Source organism: Symphalangus syndactylus, chromosome 15 (genome assembly GCF_028878055.3).
Source record: "Symphalangus syndactylus isolate Jambi chromosome 15, NHGRI_mSymSyn1-v2.1_pri, whole genome shotgun sequence".
Lineage (NCBI taxonomy): Eukaryota > Metazoa > Chordata > Mammalia > Primates > Hylobatidae > Symphalangus > Symphalangus syndactylus.
In genome coordinates, this window is record NC_072437.2 from 22,498,290 (window position 1) to 22,518,087 (window position 19,798).

At 43.5% G+C, this 19,798-nt stretch overlaps 1 protein-coding gene across 7 annotated transcripts in view; it reads right to left on the bottom strand.

Moving 5' to 3' along the window:
* The window catches only part of FARP1 (FERM, ARH/RhoGEF and pleckstrin domain protein 1), a 317,789-nt gene that overhangs the window by 149,747 nt on the left and 148,244 nt on the right, over window positions 1-19,798 (bottom strand). The gene's annotated exons all lie outside the window — the stretch shown is intronic.

The following is a 19,798-nucleotide window of genomic DNA, read 5'->3' on the forward strand; positions in this document are numbered from 1 at the left end:
TAGTCTACTGAAGACGTGTCTCTGCACATGGATAGTTCAGTCTCCACACAGACAGCAAAGCGTGGAGTTGTGCTGCCTCCTTGTCTCCCAGTGACTCGCCCAGAATCACATTTTACAAAAATGGTTAACTGAAAAGGGAAACTGGCCAATGAAGATGAAACTGCAAGAAAAAAAGGGAAAGTAATAATACAAGAAGTAAAATTAGAATTGAACTTAACTGGAGTTTTAGACGAAACAGTGGACCAGGGGAACGTCGACACTGGCCCTTTGAGAGACTCTAGATGTGCAGCCAGAGAAGCTTAGTGAAGGTGGATTATTGACAGAAATGAGGAAAGAGGTTGTGATGGAAACAATGAAGGCGTCCTTAAAGAAGTGAAGCTTTTCACATTAAGGAAATTCTCAGGGTCCGGCGTGGTGGCTCACGCCTGTAATTCCAACACTTTGGGAGGCTGAGGTGGGCTGATTACCAGAAGTCAGGAGTTCAACACCAGCCTGACCAACATGGAGAAACCGCGTCTCTACTAAAAATACAAAAACTAGCTGGGCGTGGTGGCGGGTGCCTGTAATCCCAGCTACTCGGTAGGCTGAGGCAGGAGAATCGCTTGAACCCGGGAGGTGGAGGTTGCAGTGAGCTGAGATCACATCGTTGCACTCCAGCCTTGGCAACAAGACGGAAACTCCGTCTCAAAAAAAAAAAAAAAAAAAGAAATTATCAGAGATAGATCATGGCATTGAAAGTGTGAGGGATAAAATGTTGGAAACTGATCTAAATGCATGAGTACCCAAATGGCAGCCAGTACTAGGATCATATCCTCTCTGACAAATACAAGTTGTTGTTAGTGAATGAGGAAAGGATTTTCCCTAAGGAAAAAAAAAAAAAAAAAAAATATATATATATATATATATATACACACACACACATTTAAAAATTCTTACTGAGCTCCTATCATCTTTCAACCACAAATTACAGTGAACTTTCACTCCTCTCTCTTTCTTGCTAAAAGCATTATGGCCATGCCTAATACTTCTCTACTCAACACAAAGAATACAGACCACAGACAGGTAAGGCTGAAAGATGCGGAAGCAGAATTCAAGTATATTTCTTTGTGGCATATGCTTTGTTATTTCTTTAAGGTTAAATGGAAAGATATGAATAGCATGTTCCAATGGCTGACAGAGAAGATAATACATTAATTTGCTATGCATGAATTTATGGCCAGCTCAGACAAGGTTGCAACTTTTTAGTAGTTGAAGAGAGACAGGGAGGGGTGAGCTGTGAGAAATAAATGTCTTTTGGCTTCAGACAGAAACATCAGCATCACATACAATTTCTCAGTTCATCAGTTTGGTCTGCGAAGGTGATACCATTTAAAATCATGGCACCTGCCCGCCTGCAAGAAACTCACGCAACCTCCTTGGTTGTGCCCATCAAATGGGTAGCTTTCCTGGTTCCTGTGCCTCCAGGCTCCAGGCCTGTACCACTCTGCAGCCCTCCTCTCCACCAGCCTAGAGTTATCTCAAAGCAGGACCCACCTCAGAATCTGCACCTTTCTGGACCTAACACCCCAAGGAGTACATGTTTGCTGACTGAATAAATGAATGAAACAGAACCACAAGTCACTTCGAAAGCCCTTGATAATCTATAAACCATTTTAAAATAATTTTTCTTCCCACCTAGTTCTTAGATGAATGAAAATCATAAAGATAAACTCCCAAGTAAATATGGGTAAAAACAAGAGCCTTCAATTAAGCAGCTGAAAGTCCTACACTCCATTACCCAATAATTTCATTGGCTTCCATATGCAGGTCTGGCAGAGCAGCAGACCCTTCTGCTGGCGGGGTCTCGGGCCCCACTATGTCTTACACCAAGACGAATCTACCCGTGGGGATATGGGAAAAGGGAGTTCACAGTTTGTTTTTACCAGGCCTGAAGTGGCTCTCAGCAACCTTGCTAATAATCGCCGCATTTCCCAAAATAAACAGAGAGGACCATTAGGTATAGAGTTTTCTAAACACCAGGGGAAAAGGAGACTTGCAATTAAATTCAGACCACCACTTCAGTCAAGTAACGAGTGAACTCTGATGAATGAAACTTTCTAATCAAAGAGGCATACATTAACTTTGAGGTCTCTCAATCAGCTAGTCAAATACAGTGCAGTCTTTGAATTTCTTAATTGTCTGTTTTTCTTTGCAGAATCCCTCCTCCGGCGCTTAACCTTTAAAGCCCTTTCCAACCCTGAGATTCTATAGAATTCCACTCCTGTTACACATATCGATTTTACTAATTGGGACTAAAGTAAAATATCCCAGTTAGTGAGATTTTCCCGTATACATAAATCTATGTCCTATATACATAAACCATGAAGCCATTTATATGTTGAGCATTTCAGAAGATGATAACGGGGACTCTGGAACATTTGCTTACTAAAGCTAAGGGCGTAGGTTCAGATAGGACTAAAGTTTACAAGTTCCAACTCTTAACAGCATCATTTATGAACGTTTGCCCAAACCAGAACATACACAATGAGGACCAAGTTCCCTCATATAAATCTTTTTGTAGGTTCTCAACCCCCGCCACACGCCTCAAAACAAAATCCAGTTCAAATAAAATGTTAACAGTTTTACTGAAGTAGATTTACATTCTATAAAATTCAACTACTGTAAGTATACAGTTCAGTCACTTTTTAGTACATTTCTAGGGCTGTGCAAACATCACCACAATCCAGTTCTAGAACATTTCCATATCACCCCCCTTAAACTTTCCCTCAAGCCAGTCTGCAGTCAATTTCTGTTCCCATTCCCAGGCCAAGACAACCACCCAACATCAGATTTCTGCCTCTACGATTTGACTTTTCTGGACATTTCACATAAATGGCTTCAAACAACATGTCATCATGTGTATCTGACTTTATTCACACAGCATAAAGTTTTTGAGGTTTGTGAATGTTGAGCATAACCAATCAAGGTAAATTATACTGATATTCCCTTTACAATCAAAACAGAGCCTGCTACACACAGAGTGGGCCCACAAAATTCATGAAAACTCCACCAGGACCACAGGGCCACCTCCACACTTCTACAGGCTGCCACATCACTACCTCCGCCCTCAGCTCAGGAGCTCTCCACGTTGGGGCCTGAAACTCCCTGTTCTCTCACTTGCCCAAATGGGCTTACTGCACTCACCTTAACTCTCCTCGCCCCTGGTTTCAAAGCACCCACAGCTGCAGATAAGAGCTGCTCCTGCCCCTAGTCTGGTCCCAAGGGATCAATATCAACCATGCTACCTCATCCCTCATTCTCTCAGCAAGGAGAGATGCACCCCACAACTGAGAACTAATGGCTTCTATTCTCACCCCAATGGGATCCTGAAGAAGTTCCTCTTCCCTCTTCACCTTGCCTTTCCTTGATCTCTCCAGAGAACTATGATATAGGTAAAAATTCCTCAAATGCCCAGACCTTGGTCATTGCTTAGCACCCAGGCTAGGTCGGTGCTAGGAGAGAGGGCTGCAGTGCTTTTTGCCTGAGCACACCCATGAAGGGTGAAGTGTGGCAAAGCAGATCTGCCCCGGACAGGGAGAAGCAGCTCTCAGAAAAGGAAAGTGACCACCTTTGGCCACTGGTGTCTGCAGGGGTGAAAAAAAGATGAGCGTGGGAGGTTGAAAATATAGCAACTGGGGAAAATGGAGGAATGAATGTGAGCTAGAAAAGAATTTTTTGATATGGGTAAGATTACAGGCATAAACTGGCACTTGCCATTCATGGTAGATTTTACAAAAGTGGTGGAAAGAGAGTTCATCCCACGTGTTTGCCCCATTATTCTGGAGGTTTGATTACGGCTTTCCATTAAAGAGCAGAGTAACAGCCAACTTGGTGGCCCCTGCTTTTGTGCCAAAATGTGGCAGCTAAGTCAGCCCAATTCATGGAAAGCTCCTTTTTGCTTCCTACTTCTATGCAGGGAAGTTAATGGGTACAGAGCCAGTCTGTGTATGGGGTCAATTTTGAGGTGTGTCTACACCAAATATTCCTTAAAAGGAATCAGGTTTCCTTAGGGGAAAAAAAAAGATCATGAATTTTAAAGGCGACAGAGAGGATGATCTGTTTTGTTTGAGAAATCCGGTCACCCGAATTAATGAGGCTGTTGCACACATCCTCCATGCCCTGGCTTTTGCTCAGAGGACAGTCTTTACTTTCTGCTTCTTAAAGAAGTCTGAGCCATACACCACCGAGTATATGTGCACTTAAATAAACATAAAAACACTGGCTCCTTAAGGCAAGTTAAGTATCCCTCTGTGTGTTTTCAAGGTACTATCATTTTGGGGACTTGATTTCCCCCCAAAAGCCTGAAAGGTTTATACGATCAAAACACCTCTTCTTTAGGTTTTACCCCCTCTAAAATATTAAATGCACAGTATTATCTAGAAAATGCTGAGCTTTCAACAATTCAAGTCCCAGGAATGTAGAAAGACATAAACAAAATGGAAAAGTAAACAAATGCCAAGCTCCTAAGTCACTGCCAGGAAAATTCTAACAGAGAGAAGAAAACGAGCCACACATTTTTAATGTGGCTTAGAAAACCCACACCTCCGCGGAAGGCTTGACTTCAGGCTTCTCTCACTTGCCAGCAACCTCATACAATAGAAGCTCTGTTTCTGCCAAGCAGGCCTGTCTGACTTCTCCACCTCTTCACCTACAGAACTTTCAGATGGTAAATAGATGTGCAAAGTGACACGTGGACCACAGAAAGACCTACAAGTCCAACAGAGAGAAAGAACAAAGTGCATTAAAGTGGCCAGGAGCTGGTCGATGTACTTGCCCAGGGCTCCTCCAGGTGGGGGCTGGCATGAGCTCAGCATTACTGACATTTGGGCAGGTGTTCCTTTGTTGGGGGCGGGATGGACTGTCCTATGCCTTGTAGGATGATCAGCAGCGCCTTGGCCTCTTTCCTCAAGATGCCATTAGAGGACAACCAAAGCAGACTCTGGACCCAGCGCAATGTCCCCTGGATGGCGCAATGGCCCCAAGTTCATGACAGCTGGTCTTGACCAACAACGGGATCACCAATTCCAGGGTTGGACAGACCTGAGAGATCATCCAGGCAGGGGCTTTGTCATTTAGGATGCATTAATGGAGTCCCTTAAAGGGTAACTCTCCAAGGCCACGGAGCCCCCAAGTCGGCAGCAGCACAGAATACAGAAGCCTCAGTGCCTGACCAGGCCAACGTTTTTGGAGAAGTCTCTTTTCAAAGAAAACTGGACATTAAGTGCCCCATATACATTTGAGACCATCATTTGGTAAAGCAAATAATATTCATAATGCTGTTCTTTCTATATTTTAGAAAAAAAAGTACAGAGGGGACAGGGAAGGGTGGCCCTGCTGGGCCGAGCAGAGAAGTGGCTTCACCTGCAGAGATGGAAGAGCTGATGAAGCCACCGGCAAGAGGGCACAGTCAGAAGGCAAGACCCTTTTACATGTACAGAATACATTTTGTATATGTTTATAAAACTGCTATTATATAATGTAACATTTTCCCTGGAAATCAATCCACTCAAAAAGAATACGTGGACATCCTGGGTACCAAACCAAGAGGGCTCCCAAAGCATCTGCCCAGCTCTCTTCACTGCCGGTTAGAACGATGATAGCAATGTGGTTGGATGACTACTACCAAGGCTGAGAGAGACACGGGGTCCGTGCAAATGACAGTGGCCCAGGGCCCCAAGGAACAGTTCCCAGCGACCTCTAAGTGACTAACGTGAAAGCCTGTCATCCCCACACTACTCGAGGCCAACCCCGTAAGGCAGCATGGATGGACTGTCTTCTCACTCCAGACCTCCGAACCTAACACCAACTTTCTCTTTGCCTCAATAAATATCTTAATCTAGATACAGTGCTCTCAGGGGAAAGGGTGTGGCCAAATTCTGTGTGTGGTTGGCTCTTGGCCTATTGCTGGGACTGAGAGGGAGTGTTTTAATAAATTCTTTAAAAATTATTTGGGTGAACATTAGAAACTATTCAATAGTGAGGCCAGAACAAAAGAGGAAGTTTTCAATGCTCCTGTAGCATTTCAGTCCCCCGATTAGCTACTGATTAGCACACATTCTTGAAGCAGCAGATCATCTGGGAGGCAGAAAGCATCCAAAAACATAGAAACAAAAAACTATTTTAAAATAATAAAGAGCTAGAATCAAATGTACCGATTATTAAAATAGCAGTGATTTCAGCACCACATTTTTGTCCATGCAGTCATATGTTGCAGCCATATAGCTCCACTGAACAGCTTTTTGTTACTGTTTATTTTCCTAAGCTCTCGAATAAAGTGATTAAAGAATTACATCTTCCTAAAGCTGCAGAAGGATGGAAGGAATTTATGAATTCAGGTTTCCAAGACTATAATTGGAGTTAAGACTCTAATGTGGTTCTTTGGGGCCCAGACTGTATCTTTATTAATATTTTTCCTACTTTAGCATTTATGCTGCCACCCAGGAGCATAACTCCACACACAATTGCTCAAGGCTTATGAGTCTTCTGTAGAATAGGCAAGGAAAGGAATAATTTGAAGGCGTAATGTCAAAGCTCTCACTTCAGTAGGCCCCCTATGTTTTCATACATTTCGCCTGCTGAGGCCCCATCTTTCAAATAGAGCCAGCCAGAGTATGCTTTTATGTCCCTTGGCTGGTAACCATCTTGTTCTCAGTGCCTGGAAGAGAGGGTGTGAGGATAGAGAGGAAGAGAAAAGGTTGTTTCTAGCAAAGGTCAGTATTAATAAAATACCCTATGCCAAAAAAACAGACAGCAAAGTTTTATAACAATGGTTACTTCTGCATGGTAGAATTGTGGCTTTTTTTAGTTTCTGTAGGTTCAAATGTTTTAGATAGGAACATGTATTACTTTATTACCGAGCATTAAAATCAGTATTTTTAAATATAATCAATATTTTCTGAAGCTGTTGCACATAATCCCGAGGGGGCCACTCACTGCACTCCCAAAGAAACCTCCGCTTTCCTGTTCCATCCCTCCCACCAGATAGCATCTTAGCAGCACACATCTTCATTTTTACTTGGCAGCCCCTCCACTTAGAACTTGCAGTTCCATTCAGCACAGGGCTGAAAACCCTCATATATACAACGTTAGTAAATGACCATATAACATTCCTAAAGCCTGCTCACCATTTATTCCTATTTCCACATTACAGCAAGAAACATACTACTCACCCATCAGCGGGCGTAACTCACCTACATTATTACACAACCAAGGCGCTGAAAAGACAGAAAGCTCCTTTTTCATGCTCTAAGCTCCTAGAAGGCCAGGGACTGTTTTTAACTCCTCTATACATTGCTCATGACCCATAACCAAAGAATTAATGAAGTGCTGATTAAGAAAAGAGATGAAAGCCCAACAGCATAAACACAGAGACAAAAACAAAACAAGGGTTTCACTGCATTCCTGGGAACAGCTGGCAGAGCAAACACAAAATACTTGAAAGCCACAGGTAAGGGGAAAAGAATTAAGCTGATTGATACATCCCAACCAACTCTTTCATACAAGCAGACGATAAAACAAAAAGAAGCCTGGGGTGCAGTCCCATAAGAGTTTCTATCTGCACCTTTAGGAAACTGTCTTCTATGCTAGTAAGGTACATCTAACAAATGTTTAGTGAGTCCACCTCTGTGCAAGCATGGGACCTTGTCAATCAGTCTTCAGATTACGTGACACGAATGACAACATAGAGATGTGTGATACCCAGGCAAGGTATTTAAACACGAGCCACGGCGTCTTCCCTTCTCCTTGGCAAAATGGGATAACCAAGCCTTGAAAATGCTGTTAAAGGAACTAAAAAGGAAAGTATACACATAATGCCTGATAGAGGATAGATGCTCAAATATGCAGAGCACACGCAGGACCACCGTGCTGTGCAGCTCTGGGGCTTGGGGCAGTTCCCATCACAGTCCTACACAGCCTGACATGGAAATCCTGGGTCGCCCTGTTTCTCGGCATTCTGCTTTATTTCATTTTCTACTTCTCTGCCATTTCTCATCAGAAATGTCAAGGTCAAAATGCAAACGCACAGGATGATGGCAAACAAGATGCAGGGAACGTGGATAATTCAGAAACCCGCTCTGATAGGGACCTGCTTCTATACCATGTAACATGAAAAGGAACTTATTCAAAATCTATCTTTAATTCCTAGACACAACTGACAACTTCAAAGTAACATAAAACAGCATTTAAGACTCTCATTCCTATTGGTGGGGGGTGAAGCGGTCGGCAGGAGACAGGACCCTTTTGAGAATCAGATGAGAGACAGGGGCTTCCTTCCCCCAAACAGACACATCTATCCAAATTTTGCTTACATGACAGATCGTTCATAAACATAACGTCCCCACCCAAATGTCCTCTTTCCCACAATAGTAATAATCCAAAGAGAATCAGGCAGACGTTCTTATAATTTCATTTAAATACGGGGCAGGTTGAGTTTTTTAAATTATTGTACCGACAGTTGGCTGTAGTCATAGTAATTCACGCTCTCTCTCTAGGCTGTGTTAAAATTCCTAAGAACAAAATAGCATGAACAAAGCCTGGGAAGTTTTAAAGCCAGTCTCGAATCCCAAATGCCTGCTGTTTCACCAAATAATTAAGCTGCTACGTCATTTCTATTGCACACCTGCAACTTAATTGCTTCACAAAACCACATGCACAGATGGCTTCGAGAGAGGTAAGTCCACATAATAAAAGTTCATGGGCAGCTCAGTTATTTGGACAAAGTTTTGGTTTTATGGAGCTGCTGCCCAGGGCAAACACATCATCTAAGTAGCTCCTGCTGCCCAGGGCAAACACATCATCTAAGTAGCTCCTGCTGATGAGCTGAACGTCACTTTGCAGTTGACAGCACTAAGGCTACCCTACAGCCTATCTTGCTATGGGAACAATCCGGCATCTCCCCTGAGGGCAACCAGACTGTACTGTGAACAATAAAGAAAGCCCTATGCCCCATATTCTGACTTGAAGAAAAGCAGAGATTACAGGAAGGTGATATATGAATATTCATTTGCTGTTATTAAAAAACCATCATTTGAAATCATTTAAATCAGTGTCATTTAAAAAGTCATTTAGGGTCGTGTAATCCTAGCTTTGGGAGGCCAAGGCAGGAGGATCGCTTGAGCTCAGGAGTTTGAAACCAGCCTGGGCAATGTAGTGAGACCTTGTCCCTACAAAAACAAAAATTAGGCAGGCATGGTGGCTAGCACTAGTGGTCCCAGCTACTCAAGAGGCAGAGGTGAGAGGATCACCCGAGCTGGGAAGCAGAGGCTGCAGTGAGCTATGTCACTGCACTCCAGCCTGGCAGACAGAGGGAGACTCTGTCACACACACAAAAAAAGGCCATTAAGTCACCTTATATTTGTAAAATCCTTTACAGTTTACAAGTACTCTCACATGGCTCAGAACCTCAGAAGTGAAAGCAGACATTCTACCCAAAGAAGGCTCCCATTAGCAAAGGCTTTCTGAACATCTCCTGTGCTAGGAGTGGAGGATGTGCATGAAGAGGCGGGTCCCTGTCTTCACAGATCATGGAAACATAGGAGAAGGATGCCCATGTCCGCTCTGGGGAGAACGGGGGTTTCTACAAGGGGAGAAGCATTGATTCAGATTTTTACAGGGAAAGTCATTTCATCCAGAGAACTGGAATGGGAAGAAACTGGGGAAATAGCATTCAAGGCAGAAAGGAGAGTGTGCGCATGTACTGGCGGCAAGGTGTACCTGCAATCGGGGGGCCACGGGACAGGAAGGAATGATAGGGGTGAGGCTGGAGAAGGTGACGAGCCTAATCCATGAAGGTCTTCCCAGAGATTGATAATGGGAGTTTATAGATGAGGAAACTGAAGACACAGATCTGCTAGAGTAGCTGCTCTCAAACCAGGACATGCTCCATGTGGGAGCTCTTTAAAATAACGTACCGATGCTCGGGTCTCATCCCCAAAGCTCTGATTCAGTTAGCTGGTGTCGCACCTGGGAATCAGTATTCTTTTAAAAAGCTCCCCAGGTGAGGCTAATGTGCAGTTGGCCTGGACAAACCCTGGGCTAGAGGCTAAGCAACCACCTAAGGTCATCCAAGTTCAGGGCTCTTGCTTATACTTTAAACTGCAGTGATTATGACTCTTTAATTTCTTAATTTTAAGAATGCAAAAAATAAAAGGATGAGAAGAAAGGACTCTCAGAATACCATATGCATACATACTCCAGTCTTCCAGATACAATTCTTTATCGTTGCAGAAAGAATTTTAGCATTTATTACTTGACATGCTAGATGTCCTAATTAATGCAGATGTTAACAAATCTGAACTGACCTTTATTTCTGGAGTAAGTCTTTAGGCTGGGAAGAAAATTCCAAATGTCTCTTTATTATTTGAACCATTCTTTAAGATGGTGATGCTTTATGGAACAAGATCAGCAAGTCAAAGATGCGTAAGAAACTGACTCACCCAGCCAGAAGAACAAGGGGGAGGAGAGGGGCACTGGGAGGTTATTTTTATTGCAGGCTTTTAATGCTTTCAAAGGTCATCTTATTGACAAATCTGGAGTTTATAAGCAGAAGTGGTGAGGCAGAGGTAGTAACCCAGCAAGCTTCCTTAAATCTAAATGGCTAACATTCCCCCACGGAGCAAGAATAGCAAACCTGGGTCATATCCACTGCCCCCCCTTCATCCTCCCCACATCCACTGAGAACACGCGAGTCTCGTGGCATTGCCTGCCCAGGGCTCCCTCTGCTGTCATGACTCCTCTAAACTTGGCAGTGGAATCAAAATCAATTTACGATTCCTGCCCTAAAATTTAATATCACTTCAAAAGAGCACCAAGGTATACCAGGCAAGAAGCCCTAAACATGAATCCCCTTCATTTAAATTAACAACGTAGCCCTTTATGTAAGTAGATACAGACTTGCAAAAAAATAAATAATGCCTGGGGATACATATATATGTGTGTGTGTGTGTGTGTGTATGTGTGTGTATTGTGTGTGTGTGTAAAGATATCATTTTTTTTTTTCTGAGATGGAGTTTTGCTCTTGCTGCCCAGGCTGGAGTGCAGTGGTGTGATCTTGGCTCACTGCAACCTCTGCCTCTCAGGTTCAAGCGATTATCCTGCCTCAGCCTCCCCAGTAGCTGGAATTACAGGCGCCCTCCACCACACCCAGCTAATTTTTGTATTTTTAGTAGAGACGGGGTTTCATCATGTTGGCCAGGCTGGTCTTGAACTCCTGACCTCAGGTGATCCGCCTGCCTCAGCCTTCCAAAATGCTGGGATTACGGGCGTGAGCCACCATGCCTGGCCTTGGGGACATACATATTTTTTGAAGAATAAAATGCTTTTCACTCCTGCCAAAACAGAAAGAAGAACTACAACAAACAAAGCCAATCTCTAAAGTGCTCTCTCCAAATTAATAATACTGTAAATTTATCTTTATGCCAAAGGCCAGGTGTGTGTCTATTTCATTTTATTTTTCCCTATAATGACTTGTGCAGAAAAGTAATAAGCAAGCATTGTCCTCACCTCACAAGTTTGTTTTTATTTTAAATTAAGTAATATGACATGTGGGAGAACTCTTAGTTCACTGCATGACATGATACAAATATAGTTTACAAATAAATATTGTAACAGTATTTATCAATATTTGTTGAATGCTTGATAAGAGATGGTTGAACCCTTCATGGCATCCCATAACCTGCCCTCCTTGAGTTAGTGGCTTTGCAAATGAGTTGCTTCACTGGTGATCATAACAAGAATAGTGTAAATTTCATAGAGCTGTGCTTTCCACAGGCCTCAGTGAGAAGGAGGGCCAAGGGTCAAATGAGAGTAAGGGAAGCCACAGTGGGGCCAAAATGCTGCAGTGGAAAATACCTGTTTGTTCTTTTTCCTCCTTTCAGGAGTGAAAAATGGCTGATCAGCTTGGTCAGAGATGATCGAATACCAGGGAAATAGCTCAAGTCCACAGACCATTCATAGATGGACTTCGGCACACATAAATACACCTACTTGGCAAAGAGTAAGGCCCGAGTAGACCAGCATCTCTTGAGGCATCCTCACATTTGCCTTACAATCCAAAAAACATCTGGAAACCCTGCCATGATCAAAAGATTTGTTGACTCAATAGTGAGCTGAGCAAAAAAATGTGGGTAAGCAAAATGGCCGTCTTAGTTTAAAGACAGGATGTCTGGCCCTTTCTGCCCAGCGGGCAGGAGGCAGCACCCTCTCCACTGGCCCATGTTAACCCGATAAATCCCTGCCCTGCCTTTCTCTAGGCTCAGGGAGGTCACCTTCTCCTATTCCTATTTGTCAGTACAAGAGCCCCTGGCTTTACTTCGACACCATTCAGGATAACCTGTGATCATGGAAATTTCGATTCCTTACACTGACTGACTACATTTTACGTATTGTTGACAGTATGCCTGTGCCATTTGCAGCCTGCTTCCAAACCTCTCTGTGGGGTGCAGGACACCCAGAGGTTTCTCCATGGATTCTGGTGTCAACCACAGCATGTAGCTTGGTACCTCAGAGACGGGGTCCACCTTTCTTAGTGGCCCAGTGTTTGAAGTCAAGCTACCTTTCCTCAGGTGGCCTGTCTTCCCCTCCTCTAAAGTATGACTCTGAGCCTGCTGGGTCATCTGGCAGCAGTAGCATGACATGGCTCTGCTATGAGGAGAATGTCACTTACTCCTGGGCATCCCTGAACCAGCCCTGTTCTCACAGACCTCCTTAGCTTGGTAAATATTTATCCAGCATGCCTGGTCTCAGCCAAAGCATGATAACCATCCCTTGCCCGCTCTTTATGCTAGAAGAGAAAACAATTGATTCCATTTAAATGTTTAACTGGAAAATAGGGCAATGTCAGTCATCCACCATTGAGTTAAGAAAAGATCCGTCTATCTGATTCTCTTTTATTCAAAGTCAGATCACACACACACACACCCACACAAACGGGGGACTTTCAAAATTCACTCCACCTCTGCTTCCCCCTTTTCTTCCTACATTTTATTTACCCCATGAGTTGAAATGACTCCATTATTTTCTTATTAAAATAGGTGATATTTTCCATGTAAGTGTCTTAGAACAAAGCACGCTCCCTACACAGGATCATGTAGCTTAGTACACTGTTGCTGTCCCAGACCAGAGTTACAGGCAGGATAAATGTTCCAACTGAAGGGTACAAAACTTGAGCTTCCCATCCTACACCACCAAGATCAGGCCACTGTAGAACAAGATTTTCTTCAAGTCTCTTAGCGTCTCCTACCCTCAGGCTTTGGGCTGGACAACAATGAGTGACATGTATGATAATTTATCATAGATGGTTCCTATACTATATTCTCCATCAGTACTGCCCAATACAATGTTCTCCCAGGGAGGGAATGTTCTATATCTGTGCTAATTCAGTAGCCACTGGCCACAGATGGCTAGTGAGCCCCCGAGTATGGCTAGTGCAACTGTGTTTTCAATTTTATTTAATTTAAATTTAAATAGCCACATGTGGCAAGTGACTACTGTATTGAATGTTGCACTGCCTGGCCAGGAGATACTACATTTATTATTACGTTATTTAGGCTAAAGTGTTTTGACAAATACATTTTCCCCATGGCTTTCCCCCGCCACATTTCATTTTTGCCAAGTACTTGGCATCTACTGTAACTTACAGCTCCCATTTCCCTAATTTAAGAAAATGTTAAAAGTCAAGTTCACTGGACAAACGGGAAGCAAATTAACACTTCAGATTTCTGGCTAAAAATGTGGATGCTATGTATTGAATTCAGTGGGTCTTACATTCCAACTTGTAAAATAAACGGGTACTTTTAAAATTATCCACAGCATGTAAGATACACTGAAAGGGCTGTGGATGCTTCCAGAACAACACACTTAAGGGCACACACTGTACTTTGTTAAGAGCAGGAAATGTCAACAGAAAAACTCCTGCAGAGGAGGATAATTACATTTTGCTTCCTACCCTTGGAAAAGCCTTTTCAGTGTCCACCCACCCAAGTTTAGTTTGCTCTCCAAAGAGGTTCTTGGGAAGAACACAGAAGCCATTGTTTCCCCCCCAAGGACTCTCCTCAAATAAGGCTTTGTCTCAATGCTTCACAAGACAATCACTCTCCAAGAAAATACAGGAGAATTGGGCCAGATGGTGTCAACTTGGTGGTGTTTACACAGACTGTTCTTTGAACGACCAAGAGAGAGTTGGCAGGGCCACCTACACCAAAGACTTAGAGACCTGGAGGCGCTCAAAGGAGAGAGAGCAAACAGTGATGAGAAGGTAGGGAGGGAGGCTGATGGGGCAGGAGTACTCTGCTAGCTTGGTGTGGGGTACAAGGAATGACTCCCTGCACCAGGACATTCCTGATGCAGGGAATCTTGCTGAGGGGCTCAGGACAGTATTGCTGGGATGGGATACACCCGCTGGCAGAAACTTGCCCCTCATGATAGTTCCTTTGCAGGTTTGGAATCCAACCACCAAGTTCTGCTGAACAAATGATTTTATAATCAGCTAACTGCCCACAATGGAAAGCAAAGGCCAGTTTCACAGACCCAAATGCATTTGGCCTCTGAATGACATGGATTTGAACTGTGAGGATCCACTTACATGTGGATTTTCTTCTGCCTCTGCCGCCCCAGAGACAGCATGACCAACCACTCATCTTCCTCCTCCTCCTCAGCCCACTCAACATGAAGACGATGAGGAGGAGGACCTTTAGGATGATCCACTCCCATTTAACGAATTGTAAATATATTCTCTCTTCCTTATGATTTTCTTAGTAACATTTTCCTTGACTCCAGCTTACTTTACTGTAGGAATCTCAGTATATAATACATACAACATACAAAACATGTTAATTGACTATGTTATTGGTAAGGCTTCTGATTAACAGTAGGCTATTAGTAGTTAAGTTTTTGGGGAGGTATACGTGGATTTCTGACTGCACAGGTTGGGCACCCCAACCCTTGCGTTGTTCACGGATCAACTGTAATCTCAAGAACTAGGCAACTGTAATATTTACTTATATAATCAGAGATGTGCATCCTTTCAAATTTCAAGTTCCCTTCATATGGAGCAAAGAAAGTATCTAAGATTCAGGGGCTAATGTTCTTTTCATGTGTTTGCCCTCTTGGTCTTTCCCTTCTGAAAACGGCAACTCCGTTTTGCCAGCTCCTTGGCCCAAAAACCTTGGAGTGATCCATGACCCCTCTTTCTCACACATTCAATACCCAATTCTTTAGCAGATCTTGTCAGCTCTACTGTCAAAATGTAGCTGGAACCCCAGCACTTCCCCCCACCTACACCAGTACGATGTTACTCAAAGCCACCGCCATTGGTCTCCTGGCCACTACTGTCTCAACTCAGCAGCCAATGTGGTCCTTTTGCAAGGTCAGGTCAGATCCGTCCTTCAGAATAAACTCTGAACTGTTCCTGGCCTACTGCAATTTCTCTGGGCATCCAACCCTATACCACGCTGTCCCTCACCTGTTCTCTACAGCCACGGAGGACACCTTGGGTTCCTCAAAGACACAGAACATGCTCTCTACCTCAGGGCCTTTGCATGTTCTCTTTTTGCTCTCTGAAACTTGGACATTTAGCAGAGACCTACAGGAAATGGGGAAGTCATTTTTGAGGTCATTTCCCATAGGTCTCTGCTAAATGTCACTTTTTCAAAGAGGCCTGTCTGACAAGTTTTATAAAATATGAACATGTATATATCCATTTGCACACCATTACGCTCTCTCCTTCCTCCCTTGCTTTGTTTTTTTTTTTTTGTAGTACTTAGTACCACCTGGCATATGATGTAGTTAGGTCTTTTCCTGTCTTTCTGTACTGGAACGTAAGTTCCCAGCCCTCTACAAGGAGGAAATCCCCCAGAAGTAAGGCTTGGGGATGACGGACTGCCCTTCCCAACCTTACCACTCCCTCCTCGCCACCCAACACCAAAAAAAAAAAAAAAAAAGATAAATCTCCACTATACTTCTCTAAATCAGAGTTGTATTGAAAGGCGTAAAATGGGGGTGTTGTGGAGAGAAATACGTGTGTGTATGAAAGACTGACCTTTGCATCAGAAAACTTATTCAAAAACCCAGGTATTTCCAGGACAAATGTTCCTATCTCCCTGACAGTTCCTGTGCTCTTTTTCTGTATGGGCTAATATTAATTCCATCTCATCGGGTCCCTGTAGTAATCAAGGTTGACAGTCCCAGATGCCAGGCTTTCGGGGAGGGCATCTGCTTATTCCCTCGGGATTACACTAAGTGACTTAACCCACAGGACAGCGAGCAGTTCTCTAGAGTTTTCAAGAGAAATAGCATGCAGTGCACAGTCCACACCAAGAGCCAGAGAGGTCCTGTGGGGCCCTGAGCATCTGTGTATCCAGATAGTGATCTCCTTGAGAGTAGGGACCTCATCTCCTTCATGGCTAGCCCGGATGCCTTGCATGAGATCTAGATGTAGTCAAGCTCAATACAAGCTGGAAGAATGCTGCCCAGCTGAAGATAACCAAATATTTTACAGATTATTCACCGCATGCGGATGGCTCAAATAAACGCTTTTCATCTATCGTTGGAAATAGATGCATTTTTTAAAGCATTAAGTATTACAGCCATTCATGTTTGAGTATACAGAGACACCAGATTTGCACTCAGCGGGAATGAAACGGTTTTCCATTTTACGGGTAACCACTTAGAATTTCCTATGTTGTGCTTAATATAACTTTGAGACTCTGCATTAGCCGAAGTACAATAACATTAACATTAATTGTTTCTTAAACGGGAGAAAGATATGATCGGATTAATGTGTCCATGAGCACATACACCAGGCCTGGCACGTGGTTCCCAACTGCTGCTGCATCCACCCGCAAGTCTTGGCATAGGACTAATTCAGCCCAAAAGTACATTTTAATGGTTTGTGGGATTGATCCCAAAAGTAGCTGACGGCTGACATTGAATATTTGAGTACACAGTACCGCAAACATTAATGAGTTATAAAAGAAAATATCATCCCACTGAGTCGAATTGCTCATACACAGAAAAAAAAGAAAAAAAAAGAAGCCATAGGAACTGCTGTTCCTACAATACCCAGAAATAGAATTCATAACATATGACCGGCACAATTAAGACATTTGAGAGCTTGGTAAAAATAAATAATTATGTAATAGAAAAAAAGCAGTGATAACTTTCAAAACATTTAAATGCCACATAGGCCAGCATCTCGCCCAAAGCTGAAATCTCATTCACTGGATCTCCAGCAGGGGTGTGTGTATTTGCTCAAACACTTGTGGAACCCAGGTACTGTCACCGCCATCAAAACAATGATCCGTCTGTAGGCACCACTAACCATGAGACTCCTCCAGCACCTATCAGATCTTAAGACAGACACTAAGGATAAAATGACAGAAAACAGCATTTCTGGGCCCAAGGGCCTCAGAACCTATTTAGAGGAGACAATACAAAATTACACAGTGAAGGGGTTGGTGATGGGGCACAGTGAGGCCACAAGTGCACCAAGGAGAAATATCATGAGTAAGAAGGCAGGAAAAACTCCAAGGAAGTAATAGTGCTTTGGCTCATATTGAAGTCTGCTCAAGACGCAACAGGCCAAGGCATTCCAATGAAGTGCAGACATGGGGCAGGAGCATGGAGAGGATCTGTAAGTACACCAGGAGGCTTCCGTCAGTTCCAGAACAGCCTTATGTACATGCTATGAAGCTTAAATTGTATTCCAAAGATGAAGGAAAACCACTGAAGAATAACACACTTAGCTATGCATAGGCAAACCTATACCATCCCTCATCAGTCTTTATTGTGCTACTTACTAATTGAACGTCAGTCCTCCCCCAGTGACCCTAAGCTCCGTGAGAACAGGGACTGCATGGGTTTTGTACACCGATGTATTCCTATCATCAAAAGAAGTGCCTGGGGCCAGGTACAGAGGCTCACGTCTGTAATCCCAGCACTTTGGGAGGCCGACATGGGCAGATCACGAGGTCAGGAGATCCAGACCATCCTGGCCAAGATGGTGAAACTCTGTCTCTACTAAAATTACAAAAATTAGCCGGGCGTGGTGGTGGGTGCCTGTAGTCCCAGCTACTCCGGAGGCTGAGGCAGGAGAATCGCTTGAACCAGGGAGTCAGAGGTTGCAGTGAGCAGAGACTGTGCCACTGCACTGCAACCTGGTGACAGAGTGAGACTCCGTCTCAAAAAAAAAAAGAAGTGCCTGGGACACAGCATAACCAGTTTTCAAGCTGTCAAATGGCACAGCACAAAACATCATATTGGATTTTTTTAAAGATTACGCATGATGAGAATTAAAAATTAGCTAAAGAAAATTGAGATCAACCGTAGCTTAGGAAATTCACCATGTTGAAATATGTGCTTTTAAATAACAGGTAGGGGGCAAACAATCTAGAATCAGTCAAATAGAATCTGGTTGCCAACGTGTAAAAGCAAAGCCAGGATAATCATGGTAAAGACACGTCTGGGCCGGGCACAGTGGCTCACGCCTGTAATACCAGCACTTTGGGAGGCCGAGACGGGCGGATCACGAGGTCAGGAGATCGAGACCATCCTGCTAACACAGTGAAACCTCGTCTCTACTAAAAATACAAAAAAATTAGTCAGGCATGGTGGCGGGTGCCTGTAGTCCCAGCTACTCGGGAGGCTGAGGCAGGAGAATGGCGTGAACCCGGGAGGAGAAGGTTGCAGTGGCCGAGATTGAGCCACTGCACTCCAGCTTGGGCAACAGAGCAAGACTCCATCTCAAAAAAAAAAAAAAAAAAAGACATGTCTGATGGTTAATTTGGAAAGGACAAATGCCTATAACACTGACTTTATTGCAGAGAAAACAGAAAAATATTTGGAAGATGAAAGGAAAAGCGAACATTTTGTATTTATAGTGCAAAGCACAGTGACTACGGCAGAAACTGGTTTCTGTTTTATTGGGGAGCATGTCGTGAAAATATATGCAAAGATTAAATTGCAACAGGTTGGCTCAGTACGATGCTACATAAACAGTATGAGAGTTTTTGAATTAAATTGGCTCATGCAACAAAATGACGTGTTATCATGGAAACAAAATCTGATTGGATAAGCTCACAGTACAGCAATGATCCCTGAAGCCCAGCAATCCAAAATTCTGTTATTATTCTTCCTCATTGTTCTTTTTATTTATAAAAGCTAATCTATTTAAACAACAACAAAAAGAAGTGCCTGGGACAACGTGGGTATTGAGTAAATGTTGACTGGATCAATGAGCCCATCGGTAATCAATGTGTTGTCTCTAGTAGGGTGGATTGAAAAGGGGTTTATTAGTCCATTTTCATGCGGCTGATAAAGGCAAACCCAAGACTGAGCAATTTACAAAAGGGGTTTAATGGACTCACAGTTCCACATGGCTGGGGAGGCCTCAAAATTATGGCAGAAGGTGAAAGGTATGTCTCACATGGCGGCAGACAAGAGAAGAGAGAGAAGCAAAAGCGGAACCCCCTTATAAAACCATCAGATCGTGTGAGATTGACTCGCTACCATGAGAAGCGTATGGGAGAAACCGCTCCCATGATTCAATTATCTCCCATGAGGTCCCTTGCACAACACGTGGGAACTACAGGAGCTATAATTCAAAATGAGATTTAGGTGAGGACACAGCCAAACCATATCAAGGGGACAGATACTAAGGGAGGCAGAAAGACCAGCTGGTCACAGGAGGGCTCTATGAAATACTGAGGCTTGTGCTCAGGAAGGAGCAGATGCAGGAGAGAGGGGCAGATAACAAGAGGCAGGA